This window comes from Elephantulus edwardii, unplaced genomic scaffold, assembly GCF_000299155.1.
Source record: "Elephantulus edwardii isolate Elephantulus edwardi_28Jun2011 unplaced genomic scaffold, EleEdw1.0 scaffold00028, whole genome shotgun sequence".
NCBI lineage: Eukaryota > Metazoa > Chordata > Mammalia > Macroscelidea > Macroscelididae > Elephantulus > Elephantulus edwardii.
Window position 1 is genome coordinate 10,783,452 of NW_006399778.1, and position 18,772 is coordinate 10,802,223.

At 37.6% G+C, this 18,772-nt stretch overlaps 1 protein-coding gene across 3 annotated transcripts in view; it reads left to right on the top strand.

The window, feature by feature from the left end:
- Positions 1–18,772, top strand: part of EIF4G3 (eukaryotic translation initiation factor 4 gamma, 3) — a 427,927-nt gene that overhangs the window by 57,038 nt on the left and 352,117 nt on the right. Inside the window, exon 2 of one of the 3 annotated variants that reach the window (XM_006883565.1) lies at positions 1,903–2,031. The gene's annotated coding sequence lies outside the window, so the exon portion shown is untranslated. Of the gene's footprint in view, positions 1–1,902; positions 2,032–18,772 lie in introns of those variants that run through there. The other 2 variants (XM_006883568.1, XM_006883564.1) reach the window with 2 other exon arrangements.

Below are 18,772 nucleotides of genomic sequence, written 5' to 3' on the forward strand. Positions count from 1 at the left end.
AGTATACTTAGAAAACCCTAAAGACTCAGCAAGAAAACTATTGGACGTAGTTGACCAATTCAGCAAAGTAGCAGGATACAAGATCAACATACAACAATCAGTTGGCTTTCTCTACAGTGACCAAAAGAATACAGAGCCAGAACTAAGAGAAACAATACCTTTCACAATAGCTAATCACAAGATTAAATATGAGACTAAATCTAATCAGCTCACACTCAATTGTGAGCAAACAGTCCACACCCAAGCCTCAACCAAAACCAGAAAATACACCTTTGTAGAATTCAGCTGGTGTGGTGGTCTTCCCAAGCTGGATTCCAGCATAAACACAGTCAAGTGTTCTGGGATTCCCATTCTCCTCAAGGTTAACCACAAGATGTTAGATCCACACAGTCAAATGCCTTTGTATAGTCAATGATACACAGCTTGAGATCCCTCTGGTTTGCTTTGCTTTCATTTAACCTTTTTAAAAAAGCTTTTTAAATCACCAATTTCATAAGAATATTACTATATATTTTTCCCTGAAGAATGTAATAATTTAAGCTTTTAGTCCATATTCTATGTATTTTAATATAAATTATAGGGAATGTGGGGGCCGTCGAGTCATAGGTGACTCATAGCGATCCTATGAACGAAAGTCCTCGACACTTGTATGATTTTCATCCTTTCTCTAGGTTCATAGGGTTTCCGGAGGCAAGCTGTTTACGGAAGTAGATACCACTCCTGCTTCCAAGCTTGTTTTAATCAGAGAGCTCCACCAAACACTGTCCACCATGGGTAATCATTAACGCATTTGACACAGCAGTGTCATAGTGTTCAGCTTCATAGCAACAAGTTACCTCTATACAGCAAGTGGACATGTAGGGTAATCCTTTTTTTTTATATTCCACTTAAATATTATTCCCCTTTGCACTCACCCTTTCAATATGGTTTTTTGTATAATTTATAATAAGCTTTCTATGTGTTAGATAGGTTGAGCTATATTACATTAACTTATCTGATGCTTTAAATGACTAAGCAAAACAAAAATAACCTTGTTATATAACAAGTTAGCAATCCTAAATTAATATATTCTAATATTAAAAGCATGAAATTTAACTTACCTCGAACAAATTTGAAACAGTGATTGAAGAGAAACACTGGCCATATAAGTTAAAGCAGCATTGTAACACAGTAGAAGCAACGTCAACACTTCAAACCTATTCTGGGCTGTTATATAAAATCATATGACTTGTAAAAAAATATATCAAACTTATGTGTTGCAGTGGGAAAAATCTGCTGCCTCTTTAAAGAGTGACGAAACTAGATGTCAGTTTAAACTAAGGTATTACTGAATCAAGTCATGGTATTTTCAGTTGCTTCTTATGCATGTGAAAGCTGGACAATTGAGTAAAGCTGAGTGAAAAAGAGTCTTTGAATTGTGATGTTAGCAAAAATTTCTCAATATACCATGGAATGCCATATCGCAATTGGAAAGTGCGACCAGAAAGTTTCTTAGAAAGGGTGGTAAGATTTCACCTCAGTAAGGACATCATTCTTAGAAAAGTAAAATGTCAGGAAAAAGAGTAACACCCTCAACGAGATGAATTGACAGACATAATGACTGCAACAATCGTTTCAGGCATAGCACAGATTGTGAGGGTGATGGAGGCGTTTCGATGCTAACACAGTTAACTTGATAGCACCTAACAACTTCCATAATAACCTCTACTACTGTTTCCAGCAGGAATGTAGGATAGTTACACACTCACCCACCATTTTAAAGCTCTGAGCATCCCGTGAAACAACAGAGCACAGGGGTGGCTGGAACCACGACTCATTATAGGGAATAGAGTCCAATTTATTTTAAAATATTACCACCTAATTTAAATAGAATGCTTTTGCTAAATAATGATTTCTTTACAGGTAACACAAGTGGCAAGACAGCCAGGACCCCCAACCCCTTCCCCTTATTCAGCACATGAAATAAACAAGGGGCATCCGAATCTTGCAGCAACGCCCCCGGGACATGCATCGTCCCCTGGACTCTCTCAGGTAAGAAAAAAAAATTTTCTATTGATTTTGGTGGAGTTTTTTTGGTTTTGATTGGTTGATTTGAATTGAGATGGTTTAACTGAATTATAGGTTTGCCTTGTTATCAAAATAAACATTATAACACGGTTTTCAGAATGTGTTATTATATGGTTATGGCAGTTTAAACTTTTCCTAAGATTTCTTTAGTTTGACCCAGCTCTTCGTCACATGCTTGTTCTGTTCTCTTTTTAATTAAAAACAGGCTATAGTTATTAACTCCTTATTAAAATGTGAAGAGAAACCTAGTTGCATAGTGCTTAAAGCACATAGCTGCAAACCTAAAGGTTGATGATTCTACCTTGCCATGTGCCCCGGAAGACAGATGTGGCAGTCACCATCTGTAAGGAACTGCAGCTTTGGAAAGTCTCTGGGACAGTTCTGTTCTGTCTGTAAGGTCACAATGAATTGGAATCCATTCAAGGGCAGTGTTATCAAGCTAGTGTAAAATGACCCAAGCCATCCGATGTTCTCACCCAATGTAAGCTTTAGTCTTTTGATGATGAATGCTAATTTAACATTTAAAATTTTGGCTTCTGTATTTTAGACTTTTGAGAATCTTAGGAAAATGACAAGTAAGGAATTACTAACAAGCCTTTCTAAAGATATTGATTATATCAGTTCTGACTTAGTGATCATATATTTGGTGTCTGATACTATAAATCATTACCAAAAAATTCATCTTTCTCCCTAGAAGCAGCTAGTGGATTTGAACTGCTGACCTTTCAGTTCACAGCCCAATACACTACCCTACACTACTACATTATAGGTAACTAACAATCCCAAACTAATTGCCATTGAATCAGTTCTGATTCCTAGTGACTTCCTATGTTTCACAGTGAAACTATGTTCCATGTGAGTTTTAATGGCCATAGTCTTTTGGGAGCAGATTGCCAGATGATTTTTCCAAGGCACTTCTAGATGGATTTGAACTCTAGCCTTTTGGTTTATACCTAACTACTTAATTGTTAACAGCACGTGAAGACTTCTAATTGGTAAATTTAATAATCCTATTGCTATTTATATTGATTCCAATTTATGTCAACCTCATATGACACAGATATACTTCATCGAATTTTCTTGATTGTATCTTTACATAAATGACTTCTGGTCATGGGTTAAGTATTGAGTGACTGATTGATAGAGTGACAGTTCAAACCCACCAAATGGTCCATGTGAGAAAGATGAGATAGTCTTTGCCGATTAAGATTTATAGTTTGGAAACCTGATGTAATATTGCTATGAGTTGGAGTCAGCACAGGGGCGTTTCATTTGGTTTGGATTTTTTAAATTCTACAGAAATAAATTTCCTGGCCTCTCTCTACACCTTTGGGTGGATTCCAATTACCAATATTTTAGTTAGACGTTGAAGGTAAACTTTTTGGGCTCCTAAATGATTTGAAAATCTCAACTAACCGCTCTCGAGTGATTCTGACTCATAGAGAGTTGCAACTTTTACGGTAGAAGATTGTTCATCTTTTTCCTGTAGAGTACCTGGTGGATTTGCACTGCTGATGTCATGGTTGGTAGGCTGACAGGTTATACATTATACCATCAGAGCTCTATGACTATGCATAAGGATCTAATTAATAATAACCAAGATAGTAGAATATACAGTTTGCCAAGCCATGCTGGAAATAGCTCTATTGGGGGATAGAAGTGAATTTTAATTTTGAAAACAAAATACCTCAATGTGAAATCTTAATTGTTCACTTGAGATTTTTAGGTTATTTTTTTATAGCACTTAATAAACTCTTAAGTCTATTAATAAAGTGCATGGGCCTGAGTATAATTTTCAAAGAGCAGATAAACAGGACAAATTTGAATCTGAAAAACAAGAAGTTTATAATTTGCAGATGGGGAAAGAGTTAAGCTTTCCATTTCAACTTTTTACCATTTTAGGATATAATTTTTCCTAAACAGTTTACCTAAAGCATTTGAATTTTCCAAAAGATAAAGCTGCATTTATGAAGGGATAGTTTCTCAGTGGTTTCATTTGTTTAGTTCATACTTCTTCAGTTCCCTTTTGAAGTCAGAGTAAGACCCTTTAAAAGACTTAGAAAGACTATCAGATATTAACTGCTTGCCTTTGTAGGCTAGTTTACCATTTTGCCTAATTTGATGGGTGAACTCAGTAAATCATACCTGTCCCCTTATTTTCTGCCTTCTCTTTGTCACCTTTTCAGGCATAAAGAGGCTTATTTGGGTACATTTGCCATCTAACAGTACTTTATTACTTGTTGATAGAGGAAGTTTTTCTAAACTACTCTATCTAGAAATATGGAGATTTTTAAGGGGAACTCCCACTTCCCTAATTTTCACACTTAAAATATAGTTTATGGAACATAATGAAAAAACAGAACCTTTAAAATAAAGGAAAATTATTAGATTCTTAGATTCTGTCACTTTTTTGGTTGTCTGATACTGGGTAAATTATCTACGAAACTTGGTTTTGTCACATATTATATTGGAGACAATTACGATTTTATCATCTTCTAGGAGTAGTGTTATAAGGATTGTATATAATCTTTACTGAGGGTTTGGCACCCTGAATGTTGTCAATAAGCGGAATTTATATTGCCCTTGACCGTGAGGCTTATTTCTAGTCAAGAGTGTGTGTGTGTGTGTGTGTGTGTGTGTGTTTGTGTGTGTGTGTGTGGCCTTTGGCGGGTATTAGTGTGACTCATACTTGGAGTTTCTCCCCAAAGATTTGAGGCCTCTTTCAGTTCTTAGCTTGTCCTTGATGTTAAGATAAAGGTAGAGACCTAATTTTAGTAGTGCAAATTTATTCTCATACACAAAACTATTAGATTCAGATGAATTGATAAGACTAGTAAAATGATTGTTTAGCCAAGGTTTTCTTTCTTTGCTGCTGTTGTTAAGTGCCATCGTGTCACCTGTGACTCACAGCGACCCTACGTACAGTATCCCTGAAACCTGCTCTATGCCATACCATCTTTATTATCTCTGATACACCTACCCTCATTACCCCAGTCAAAGAATCAGTCTATCTTATCAACGATTTTCCTCTCCTGCACTGTCCCTCCACCCTTCCAAGCGTCATGGCCTTCTCCAAGGACTGGTCTCTCCTTGAAACATGCCCAAAATATTTCAGACAAAAAGCCTCAGAATCCTTTCATCTTCTTTAAGACAAACCTGTTTGTTCTCCTGGCAGCTCGTGTTCAGTACACTTCTCCAGCACCACAGCTCAAAGGCATCAATTCTCCTTCTATCATACCTAGTCATTTTCCAGCTTTCTGACACACAGCAAGTAATTGCAAAGACTATGGCCTGTGTCAGGTGCACCTTAGTCCCTGACTGCGGGCATTTCCCAAAACATTTGTATTTTTATTTCCTGGCTGCTGGTACCAAGAGTATTGATTGTGGAGCCAAACTAAAGCTGTTAACAATCTCAGTCTCTTCACTATCATAAATTATAATGCTGCAAATTGGCCTAGTTTTAAGAATCTTTGTTTTCTTTTTTTCTTAATTGTGATTTTAATGAAAGTTTATAAAGAACTTAGGTTTCTAATCTTCATTGTTGCACATTTTCCTTTCTGCGACCCTTCCCCCCAGATTACTTTTTTCTTTGGAAAAAAAAGTTCATTTGTTGTTATACAGTCCGTCCTCCTCCCCCTCCCCACCCCAGATCACTTACTATGCAGCTGTTATTTTGGACTCTTGTCATGCCAGTAGTACGTAATCATATATTCCTTTTATACAGTTCTCTCCCTCGTCTGTTTCAATGCTGTGTACAGTATTTATCCCCTCTTTTCTTAGTTTCTCCCCTACCCCCAAGACAGTCCTGTTTTATAAGTGGCATTATTTCATATTTGTCTTTTTGTGACTTCAGAAATTTCACTCAGCATCTTTGTTTTCTTGATATTGAGCTTCAGTCTTTATTGAAGGTTTCAGTCTTGACTTTGTGCAGCAAACACTTCAGATCTTTTTTAGTTTCAGCAAGAAAAGTTGTGTCATCTGCATAACCCAAGTAGTTGATGAGTCTTCCTCCAATCCTGATACACTCCCATCCTCATAAAGCCCAGCCTCCCGAATTATCTGTTTTGCATATAGATTGAAAAAGTATGGAGATAGGACACCAACCTGACATACACCCTTCCTAATTTTCAGATTTTATCTTTGTCCAAATTAATTAACTGCATCTGTGTTTTGTGTTTGATACTACATGGATCTGCTGTGGTCCAAATGGTGGCAGCTACACTGAAGAAAAGTAAATTTCATATCTTTAAAACCTAAAAAAAGGGAAAATAAAGACAATTTTTGTAGTTCTTCCCTTTCCATCATAAATGGTAACCTCTCTACTTACATTTTTTACTTTAAATAGAATTTAACATTTTGCATTTCTGTATACATATATGTCATGTGCCAAAGAATGGTGTGTATATTTTTCCTCATTATATTATTATTCCTAATTCTTTCTAGATTCTCTCTTTGCAGCAGGGAAGTTTTGTTTAAAAAAAATCAAAGACTTTAATGTTAGTCATTGATAGGTAAAATTACATTTTTGTGCAGTAATAAATTGGTGAGACACAGAATCTTTTTTAGGTAAAAGGTATTTTCAGTCCTAGATGGCAGCACTTGATCAGCTTCTTAATTCAGAATGTCCTTCTTTTGGCACTGATAAAAGAAATTGGAATTTGAAAAAATGTTCTAGGAAGTCAAGAGATGGAAGTTCAAGTCAGCTCTCCCAATACTGTTTTAAAGTTGAACTTTGTGGAAATTTCTATTTATGCCCAGTTCCTTTTTGTCAATCAGAACTGTATCCTGATGAAATTTATTTCCCTATGAGATTTGGAAAACTAGCTTCAAAGTAACCATTTGATAATATGGAGAAAAAGAGTTTGAACTTTATATTTTAGATTTTGCATGGAAAGGTCAGCAAAAGAGAAAGACCCTGAACAAGATGAATTGATAGAGTGATGGCAGTAATGGCTTTGGGCATGGCAAAGATTGTGAGGATGGCACTCGATAAGGCAGAGTGCCCATAGGGTTGCTATGGGTTGGAGTTAACTTGATGACACCTAACAATAACAGCATTCTTGATTTGAAATTAAGAATTAGACAAACTATACATTTCATTTTTAGACATTAAATATATGTTCTTTGAGTTGTTTTACTTGACTTGTCTAATTAAGCAAATATAAAATTATTTCTTAGCTTTTTTTATTGCTTAGTTGTTTCCATATATTTGTATAACTTAATTTTTATCAAATTGAGCTAAGTTTTAGAACTGAAACAAAAGTCAATTGGCAGTCCATACCAATTTCAAAATACATGTCATTTCTTTTTTCTCTTAGAATCACTTGTCTACACTATTTAGCTTTCAGCAGTACATTCATTAATGATTATGTTTGAAATAATGTCAGAGATGTAATACATGTTTTCTGTCCACTGTTCTAGGAAATTTTATTTGGTTTTCTGAAAGATCAGCTTAGAGGACTAAGATGGTGATTGTTTATAATTACTGGTTAAATTTTTTTACTGTGTCTAGAAATAATAAACCAAAGACTTCTTTATTGAGGGATAATGATTTGAACACTACAGTTTTTATATTTAATAAGTATGCCTTTCATATTACCCATTTTCTCCATAACCATTTTCTATCATCATTTTCTATCTTCATTTTCATTTTACTTGTCTTGTTTTACTTATTTAAAAATAACTGAGTATTTATTTCCTTGTTGTAGTAATTGACCAACTCTTGACCCCATTAGTTGTTTTTTTAAAAGTAATTAAAGTGAATGGTAATTATATTCACTGAAGTAAAGATTTATTTATTTTTATGATCTTTTTTCTTTAGTGAAAACATTAAATTCCAACTCTGACATGTAGCATTGTACCAGAATAAAGGAGAACAGACTTCCAGAGGTTTGTTGTTGAAGTAGTTGAGTATTGAATTACCTTTATAAAAAGAAGACAAAACTTAGAGGTTTTTAGGTTCTTGCTTTTTAACCTCCCTTCTCCTCCTTTCCCCCATGGTACGCATTGCAGCCACCTAAGGCAGACAGTCTTTGAGGTGAGTGGTGTTTGGAAACCACATTCATGGCACATGGGGATTTGATGTGGGCTTGAATAATTGTAGTAATGAATGCATAAGTTGGCTCACTTTGTGCCAAGTTCTGTGTTTCTCCTCCCCACATCAGGTATGTACTTTCTTTATGCAAATTGCATGTATAAGGTATAAATATATAATTTGCTGAAAATTTCTCTAGCAAATACTATTTTATAGTTCATTGGATTTTGTTTTTGTTAATAAAAAGGTTGAAACCCTATTTATAAAGCTTAACCAAATGTTCTTTTATTAGAGGAATTTCATCTTTTATGCAGTCTTGTAACTTAACCTTGAAATGTGCCTCTAGCCATTTTTACATATTTGTTTGATTATACTTTCATTTCCATTATACCTACTTTCAACAATTTTTCATTTATTTGCTTTCAAAATTTCTTGATTGTTTTTTACATATTGCTGCAAGAATAATGAAGCACAATTATTATTTAGATTGTCCTTACTCTAAATATGAAACGTTATTTTCTATTCTATTTAGTTTCTATTGGTTCTGTTGTATTTAGGTTCAAGACTAGAACTCACAGTTTGAACTATCAGTATTCAACTAAAGAGTGGAAGTGCTAACTTAGTTCATCTGTAGTTCTGCCCTGTTTCAGAAAACTAAAGGAGATTATAATAAACCAAAGTGTTTGTGATTTTCATAAGCATTTGTTTTGTTGTTTTCTAATGATAGGCTCAAGTTTTTGTTGTCTGTCTAAATTCTGGTAGTAGGGAGTTTAGGATTTTATATCTTTTACATTTAAAGATATTTCCCTCTGCATACGTTCTAGAAGACTGTTTTTAATTTCTATGGGCTACCACATATCCAGAATTTCTTTTGAAAGTTTACCTCTTTGGAATGTACATTTAGCTTATTTCTTGTGGATTTGGAAGGCAAACTCATTTCATTGCCACTATCTATTTTTAACCTAGCTGTGACATTCAAATTCTGTGATAAGGGGTTCTGAGAATTACTACTTCAATTTAGCTAAAGAAATTAGCATATGACAGTAAATTTAGGAAGAATAATTAGAACATGTAAATCCTAAAGGAAATCAGGATATAGGACCATTTAACTATTCATTTCAAAGTCTCTGTGATAAATCCTGTGGACATTTATATTCTGTCATTGTACTTCAGAAAGCTTTGAGTGAAGTGGGCAGATAGAGCTCTGGGGAAAGGGTAGCAGAAGGGTAAGTACACAGACATGTAGAGCATTGGTGTTATTAATTAGGCAGATGGTGTGTGTGTGTGTGTGTGTGTGTGTGTGTGTTTATTTTATCAAGAGTAATTGGGGGATGGCGTGGTTTGCACGACACATGGAAGAAGGCAGAATGCATACTTTTTTAAAAATTTTATTTCATTAATTTTAATAAACATTTACAGAGATTCTGCATTTCCATTCATTCATTGTTGCACTTTTCTCCCTGCCCAGCCCTCCCCACCTTAGTTTGCTCCTCTCTGTGAAAAGTAAAAGAAAAATTCTTTCGTTGGTATACAATCCCCCTGCACCCCTCACACTGCCGAGTACACTCCACTATGCAACCTTAATTCTGGGCTCTTGTGATAACCATAATATCCTATCATATATCACTTTTAAATTGTTCTCTCCCTCATCTGTTTCAGTGCAGTATACATAATCTATTCAGTTTTTCTCAGTCTTACCCCAACCCTGATGTCAGTCCCATTCTACAACAGTGGCACTATGCAGTATTTGTCCTTTTGTGGCTGAGATATTTCGCTCAGCATAATGTCCTCTAGGGTAACCCATTTTGAATAATATTGCACGAGTTCCTTGTTTTTCAATGCAGCTAGTATTCCATTGTGTGAATATACCACAGCTTCTCTATCCATTTGTTTGTTCATGGCATGGGCACTTGGGTTGTTTCCAGCTCCTTGCTATTTTGAACAAAGCCATGATAAACATGGGTATGCATATATCTGCTTGGATGTCGGTTATGGTCTCTTTAGGGTATATTCCCAGTAGTGGAATTGCTTGGTCAAATGATATTTCAATTTGCAACTTTTTGAGAAATCGCCACACCACCTTCCATAGGGGTTGCACCATTTTACACTTCCACCCACAGGAATAAGGGTTCCTGTTTCTCCACAACCTCGCAGCATTTGTTGCTTGCTATTCTGTTAAATTTTGCTATTCTGTCTGGGGTGAAATGATATCTCATAGTTGTTTTGATTTGCATCTCTTTTAGAGCTAGGGATTTTGAACATTTCTTCATGTGCTTGTTAGCCATCTGAATGTCTTCTTTGGTGAAGTGTCTGTTCACATCCTCTACCCATTTTCAATTGGATTATTTATCTTTATCTTGTTGTGGTGAGAATGCATACTTCTTAATACAGTTATCTTCCAGTTCTTATATAGATGGCAGTTTCAAAGTTATTGGTATAACAACTCTCATAATCATTAGTGTGATAAAATAGTTTCAGTCAGTCAGTCTCCCGGGCACAAATGAGATCTATTTTTGTGTTTTTAGAAATAGCAGATGAATTGGAACAGGTGTATAAGTTCTTATTTAACTTTACCCAAAGAGAGGGCCTTCTCTGGCAGTTCAAATTCACCTGTAGCTCCTCGGGAAATAAATTGGGTGTTTCCGCCAATGTGATTTATAACCATAGAAAACCCATTGGGGAATCAGTTATGAGTAATTTCTGACTTGACAGGAATGAGTAGTGCAAGAAAAGGCTCATAGTATTTTCAGTTATTTAAATGATGTATATGGAATAAATGAAAATGACTTGATGAAGAATTTGTTGTCAGTATGGGTCTTTTCAAAGAGAAACAAATATGAGTTGTCCTTAAACCAGATTTTATATCCCATCTATGCACTATATGATGTTGTTGTTATGTGCCGTCGAGTCGCCTGTGATTCATAGCAACCCTATGTACAACAGCCCTAAACCCCGCTCTATCCCTTTCCAATCTTACTGTCTTTGACACGCCCATCCCCATTACTCCAGTGACTGAATAAGTCCATCTCATTGAGAGTCTTCCTCTCTTGCACTGTCCTTCCACCCTCCCAAGCATGACGTCCCTCTCCAGGGACTGATCCTCCGAAGTATGTCAGACGGAGCTTCAGAATCCTTGCCTCCAAGGACCAGCCTGGCTTCATCCTCTCTAGGATGAACTTGTTTATTCTCCTAGCAGTCCATGGTATATTCAGTACTCTGCTCCAGCATGAAAGGTCAAAGGCATCATGTCTCCTTATATCATCCCTAGTCATTGTCCAGCTCTCTGATGCATAGCAAATAATTGCAAAGACCATGGCCTATATCAGGCACAAATTAGTCTCCAGACTGACATCGTTGCTCTTCAGTACTCTGGAGAGGTTTCTGACAGCAGACTTTCCCAGTGCAATTTGTCTTTTAATCTCCTGGATGCTGGTACGAAGATTGTTGATTGTAGAGCCAAGCAAGCTGAAGCTATTAACAATCTCCATCTCTTCATCATCCATCATGATGCTGCTACTCTACCCAGTGGTAAGAATCTTTGCTTTCTTGATGTTGAGCTTCAATCCATATTGAAGGCTGCAGTCCTTGACCCTCTGCAGTAAGTGCTTCAGGTTCTCCTCAGTTTCAGCAAGCAGGGTTGTGTCATCTGCATAATGCAGATTGTTGATGAGTCCTCCTTCAATCTTGAAGCCACACTTGTCATAGAGCCCAGCGCGTCCTGGATAATCTGTTCTGCGTATAGATTGAAAAGATACGGAGACAGGACACATCCCTGACATGCACCCTTCCCAATTTTGAGCCATACAGTGTTTCCCTGCTCTGTTCTGATGACTGCCTGTGGGTCCAAGTATAGATTTTGCATATGTACAATCTAGTGTTTTGGGATTCCCATTTTTAGAGCCACAGTTTGTTGTGATCTACACAATCAAATGCCTTTGCATAGTCAATGAATCATAGATAGACATTCCTTCGGTACTATCTGCTTTCAACCAAGATCCATCTGACATTAGCTATAATATCCCTAGTTCCACAGCCTCTTCTAAATCCAGCATCCACTTCAGGCGTTTTTCTGTTGATGTGCTGTTCCAGTTGTTTTTGGATAATCTTCAGCAGAATCTTTCTTACATGTGATATCAGTGATACTGTTCAATAATTTCCACACTCTTTCAGATCACCCTTCTTTGGAATTGGAACAAATATAGATCTTATCCAGTCAGTAGGACAGGTGGTTGTCCTCCATGTTTCTTGACACAACTTGGTGAGCACATCCAGGGCAGCATCTTTTCGTTGATTTATGTCAATCCCAATTTCTGGGACCTTGTTTTTTGCCAATTCTTTCAGAGCAGCTTGAACTTCTTCTTTCATCACCACAAGCTCTTGCTCATATGTTGTTTCATGAAATTCTTCTGTGTCCACCAATTCCTTTTAGTACAATGACTCTGTACATTCTTTCCATCTTTTAACGCTTCCTGGATCATTTAATATTCTGCCCAAAACATCCTTAAGTGTTGCAACTCGAGATTTTAATTTGTTCTTCAGTTCTTTGAGCTTAAGAAATGTTGAGCAAGTTCAGCCCTTTAGATTTTCTGACTTTAATATATATGCTTTTATCTTTTTATGTAAAAATGGGACAGTTCATGTGTATGTGTATCACACAGATTATATGTGTAACATTACTTTGAAACTGAGAATTGGTAGGGAACTTGGGAAGGAATTTTATCTTTGTACTTTATAACCTTCATTGTTTGAATTTCTTGAAAGTATTTTTATTGTTATTTGAGTGACAGAGTACAACGCAAATCAGCTTTCCATTTAGCTATTTTTACATTGTTGTATGACATTAATTGTAATACCTATACTGTAAAGGCAGTCTTCCTCCTTCTGCTCTTTTTTCCCCCGTCAATCCCTAAAGTTTGCATTGATACTTCTCTCTTACCCTTACCTGTCTTCTGAGCTTTATCCTCATCCCAAAACTGCCCTTTCTCCCCTTATTTGCTTCACTGTTCTGACCACTGAGTACTTACCTACCTAGTGTTATTTTTCACTTTGTAGTTTGTTGTTTGGCTGAATGTTGAATCAAGATGAATTTTGTTCTAGGTTCAAAGAATGATTGAGAGCTATAGTCTTGGGGATTACACAGCGCTCTACTGAACCAGTAAGCCTGATATTTTTCATGTTTTTTAGTTTTGTCCTACAATTCCCCATTCTAACCATGTTCTTCTACTGTGATCCTTTTGAGAATGATCAGCTGGACACCATCTAGTTCTTCTGATTTTTGTTTTATGGTTCTCTTTCTCCTATCTTGGAAAAAAAACCACACACACATAAGGACTAATTAAGACCTTCTAGTCTTAATTGTCCCGTTTCCCCTGTTGATTGTACAATTTTTTGTTATTTTTTTTATAGTCTATCTGCAGAGTGTCAAGGACTGCAGTCTACAATATGGATTGAGGCTGAATGCCAAGAAGACAAAGATTCTCACCACTGGACCAATTGGCAACATCAGGATGGATGGTGAAGAGATTGAGATTGTACACAGCTTTAGCTTGCTTGGCTCCACAGTCAACAGTCTTGGCCCCAGCAGCCAGGAAATTAAAAGGTGCATTGCCATGGGAAAGTCTGCTGTTAGGGACTTCTCCAAAGTACTGAAGAGCAATGGTGTCTCTCTGGAGACTAAGGTGCGTCTGATACATGCCATGGTCTTCGCAATCACCTGTTATGCATCAGAGAGTTGGACAATGACCAAGGAGGATAGAAGGAGAATTGGTGCCTTTGAGCTGTGGTGCTGGAGAAGAGTATTGAGAATACCATGGACTGCTAGGAAAACAAACAGATTTGTCCTGGAAAAGGTTAAACCGGGTGGCTCCTTGGAGGCAAGGGTTCTGAGGCTCCGTCTAACATACTTTGGACATGTTGTGAGGAGAGACAGGTCCTTGGAGAAGGACATCCTGCTTGGGAGGGTGGAGGGACAGCGCAGGAGGGGAAGGCCCTCTATGAAGTGGATTGATTCAGTGACTGGGATAATTGGGATGGGAGTGTCAGAGACAGTGCGATTGGCACAGGATAGAGCGGAGTTTAGGGCTGTTGTGCATAAGGTCGCTGTGAGTCGCAAGCGACTCGACGGCACATAACAACCACAACAACAACAACATCTGTTGAGGTGATTCCAATGCATAGTAACTCTCCTTCGGTTTTCTGAAGCTTTAAATCATAACAGAAATTAGATTATCCATCTTTTCTAACAGAGCCACAGATTGATTCAAACCCCTGGACACACTCAATCATTTGTTTCAGCTCAGCTCAACTCATTGCTCACAAGTCAGAACAAACTCATAACTGACTCTATAGTGGGGTTTTAGAGGCTATAAATTGCATGAGAGAAGATTGGAGGAGCTGTTGCATTTAAAATATTGTCTTTGGGTTGACAGCACAGTACCTTACCCTCTAGACCACCAGAGCTCCCTATGCTGTAGATTTTTGATGTGTTCCATTGAGTCAAGGATGAAACCACATTGTCCCTTAGAAGCAAGGATGGATGGTGAAGCTTCTTCTTGCATACTTTGGACATGATGCTAGGAAAGGCTATTCCTTGAAGAGGGACATCATGCTTAGAAAGGTTGAGGGATGGTAAAGGAGAAGACGACCCTCAACCAGGTAAGTTGACATAGTGACTGTAACAACGGGCTCAAGTGTGTCAGATTGTGAGGTTGGAATAGGCTAGGAGAGGGTTCAGATCTGTTGTTTATAGGGGTCACTATGAGTCATACTAGACTCAAAAGCCTATCATCATTATTATAACAACAACTATAGAGTCAGGACTGACTTCTGGCTGACCCTCCAGCAGATTTTAGAGGTACTGAATAGCATGGGAAGAAATTGCTCATCTTTCTTCTACGGAGCAGCTGGCCAATCCAAACTGCGTGCCATTGGGTTGACAGTGCTATTCCTTACCACTAGACCATCAGAGCTTCCTCGGCTAAAGATTGCTTTTATTGTTGTTAAGTACCATTAAGTAGGAACCAACTCATAGCTGATCCTCCAACAGTTTTCCAGAGGCAGTAAATCACACGAGAAGTGATTGCCCATCACTGGTGTATTCAAATCATGTACCTTCAGTTTGGCAGGACAGCATCTTACTCTAGGCTACCAGAGCTCCCTGTGCTATCGTTGTTGTTTGCCATTGAATCAGAACTGACACATAGCTGACTCTCCAGCAGGTTTTGAGAGACATCAATCACACAGAAGGGGATTGCCCATCCTTCTTGAAGTAGCTAAAAGTTTTGAATTGTGTACCTTTGAAGTCTCAGTGCAGGTTTGTACCACTAGGGGACCAGAACTGCCCAAAGCTTCTACATTGATAATATTTATAGTTTTATGTTTTTCGTGTAGGTCCTTGATACAACATAAAGTTAATTTTTCTTAATATAGTTTGGAGAATAGATCTTGTTTCAGTTTCTGCAGCTACATACCCAATGTGGCCAGCGTCATTTGTTTAAAGAAATGTCTTCTGCATTTAAAGGATTTAATCTCTTTGTCAAAATTAGCCATCCATAGGTGGATAAATTTACTCCTAAATTCTTGTTTCCTGTTTCTCTGATCTATGTCTCTATCACTGTACTGTGTTTTGATTACCATGGCTATGTAGTAAGTTTTGAGATGGGAGGTTTAAGGCCTCTCTTACTTTGATTTCTTTTCTAGTACCTGTTTGCTTACTTAAGGTCTTCCCTGCCCCCCAAAGTTGGTGGTTACTTTGTCCCTTTTTTTGAAGAATGATGACTGGACCTGATTTACAAGGTTGAATAAGGATAACAGAAAAAGAATCGATGCCTTTGTGTTGTGGTGCTGGCAAAGACTATTGAACATACCACAGACTTCCAAGAGAATAAACAAGTTTATCCTGGAGAAGGTGAAACCAGGCTGCTGCCTAGAGTCAAGATCTTGGAAGCTACGTCTCATATACTCTGAGCTTGTTGCCAGGAGGGACCAGTTCTTGGAGAAGGACATCATGCTTGGAAGGGTAGAAGAACAACACAGAGGAGAGGAAGACCCTGGATGAGATAGACTGACACAGTGACTGGGGCAATAAGGGCAGGTGTGTCAGAGACAGTGAGACTAGCTCAATATAAAACAGGATTTATTGCTATTGCTCACAGAGTCAATGGCACCTAACAACAACAATTATAGCTATAGATTTCTTTTCATAGTAATGACATTTTCTTTTCACTTCTTCCTGTCTATCCATGATCGTGATGTGTTTTTCCGTTTATACATTCCTGCTGCCAAACCAGGGCTTGCAGTTTTAATTTACTCCCTGCTCCATGAGAGAAAGATGGGTGATCTCTTCCTGTATGATTAACTGCCTTTGAAAACCTGCTGGAGAGTCAGCTATGAATTAGTTCCAACTCCGTGGTACACCACCACCACAACTTGATTGCTCATAGTAGTGCTTTGAAGTTTTGTATCTCTGATTAGATTTACTCTTAAATATTTATTCTTTTGGGTTACTGTTATTAATATTGGATTTTCCTTATTTCCCTTTCAGAGTTGGTTTTGTGTTTGTTTGTTTGTTTGTTTGTTTGTTTTTTGTTGGTTTGTTTTTCTGTTACTCTAGCATAATCCATATCTTTTCAGCCTATATGCAGAGCAGATTATCCGAGAGGCCGGAGTCTATGAGGAGAAGTGTGGCTTCAGGATTGGTGGAAGATCTATTAACAATCTGTGTTGTGCAGATGACACCACTCTGCTTGCTGAAACTGAGGAGGACCTCATACACTTACTGCAGAGGGTCAAGGACTGCAACCCTCAGTATGGACTGAGGCTCAATGTCAAGAAGATAAAGATTCTCACCACTGGACGAATTGGTAGCATCAGGATGGATGATGAAGAGATTGAGATTGTTCACAGCTTCAGTTTGCTCGACTCCACGGTCAACACTCTTGGCACCAGCAGCCAGGAAATGAAAAGACGTATTGTGATGGGAAAGTCTGCTGTTAGGACCTCTCTAAAGTACTCAAGAGCAATGGTATCTCTCTGGAGATACAGGCCATGGTCTTTTGGACAGTTACTAGGGAAGATAGAAGAAGAATTGATGCCTTTGAGCTGTGGTGCTGGAGAAGAGTATGGAAATGTACCTTGGACTGCCAAGAAAACAAACAGATTCATTCTGGAGAGGGTAAAACCAGGCTACTCCTTGGAGGCAAGGATTCTGGGGCTTCGCCTGACATACTTTGGTCATGTTGTAAGGAGAGACAGTTCTTGGAGAGAGACATCATGCTTGGTAGGGTATAGGGACAACGCAGGAGGGGAAGACCCTCTATGAGGTGGATTGATTCAGTGACTGGGGTAATTGGGATGGGTGTGTCAGAGACCATGTGATTGGCACAGGATAGAGCAGGGTTTAGGGCTGTTGTACATAGGGTCACTGTGAGTCACAAACGACTCGATGGCACATAACAACAACAACAACATAGCATAATCTAACTGATTTTTCTATGCTGATCTTGTATCTTACCACTTCGCTGAATCCTTCGACTGAATCTAGTGATTTCTTACTGACTGTTTAGAATTTTTCATATTTAGAATCATATATAGGACAGTGTTGTTCCTACTTTTCAAGAATTTTATGGCTATAGTTTGCATTTCAGATTCTTAAATAATTTTAAATTTGTTTGGCTTTTAAATTATATTGTTTTCTTACAAATTTTATATACATTCTATTTCACACTGCTTCTTTCATGCTTTTTATACAATCATTTCCATGTAAAATATTTTATAAAATTAATGCCCCTCATTAACCTGGTCTATTCAGGTCCCTAGTGGATCTTTTTCATATCCTTTATCCCCTCCCTCCACCCACCAAGTTGTACAACCCTGTGATTTCTTCCCTACCCATCTTAACCCTTCTGCTACCACCCCTTCTGTTTTGTGTCCCCATACATATTTTACTAGTTTTCCTTCTATATTTATAAGTCACAAGCGACTTGACAGCACATAACAACAACAACAATACAGTATTTGTTCTTATGAAACTTAGTTAATTCACTTAGTAAAATGTTCTCCATCCTCTCCCAAGTTATGTAATGTTTTTCAAAATCATTGCTGCTGAATACTGCATAGTATGAATGTACCACAATTTCTTAATCCATGTTCTTGCAGTGGTGAATAATACCGCTAAGAACTGCTCTTGCTATACAAGTCTCCTCTTGTGTCTCAATCGTAATTTCCTTCAGGTGTATTCCTAGTAGTGGAATAGGAGGGCCAGAGGGAGGTTCTCTATTTAATTTTTTGAGGAAACCCCAAACTGTTGTCCAGAGTGGTTGTACCATTTTACAATCCCACCGACAGTGTATGAGAGTTCCCACCTCTTCATATCCTCTCCAATGTTTATTGCTTGCTACCCTGTTGATCTTTACCACTGATACTGGAGTGAGAAGATACCTCATTGTGATTTTTATTTATATCTCTCTTATTGCCAGTTATTTGGAGCATTTCTTCACGTTTATGTTCACCATCCGAATAGCTTCCTCTGAAAGTATTTTCATGTCTTTTGCCCATTTTTGTGCTTGTGTTATCACTTTTTTTTTCGTTTGGAGGCCCAGGAGTATTCTGTAAACTTTTGTTATGAGATGTTGTCTGAGACAGTATTGCCAGTGTGTTGTTTTTTATTTTTGT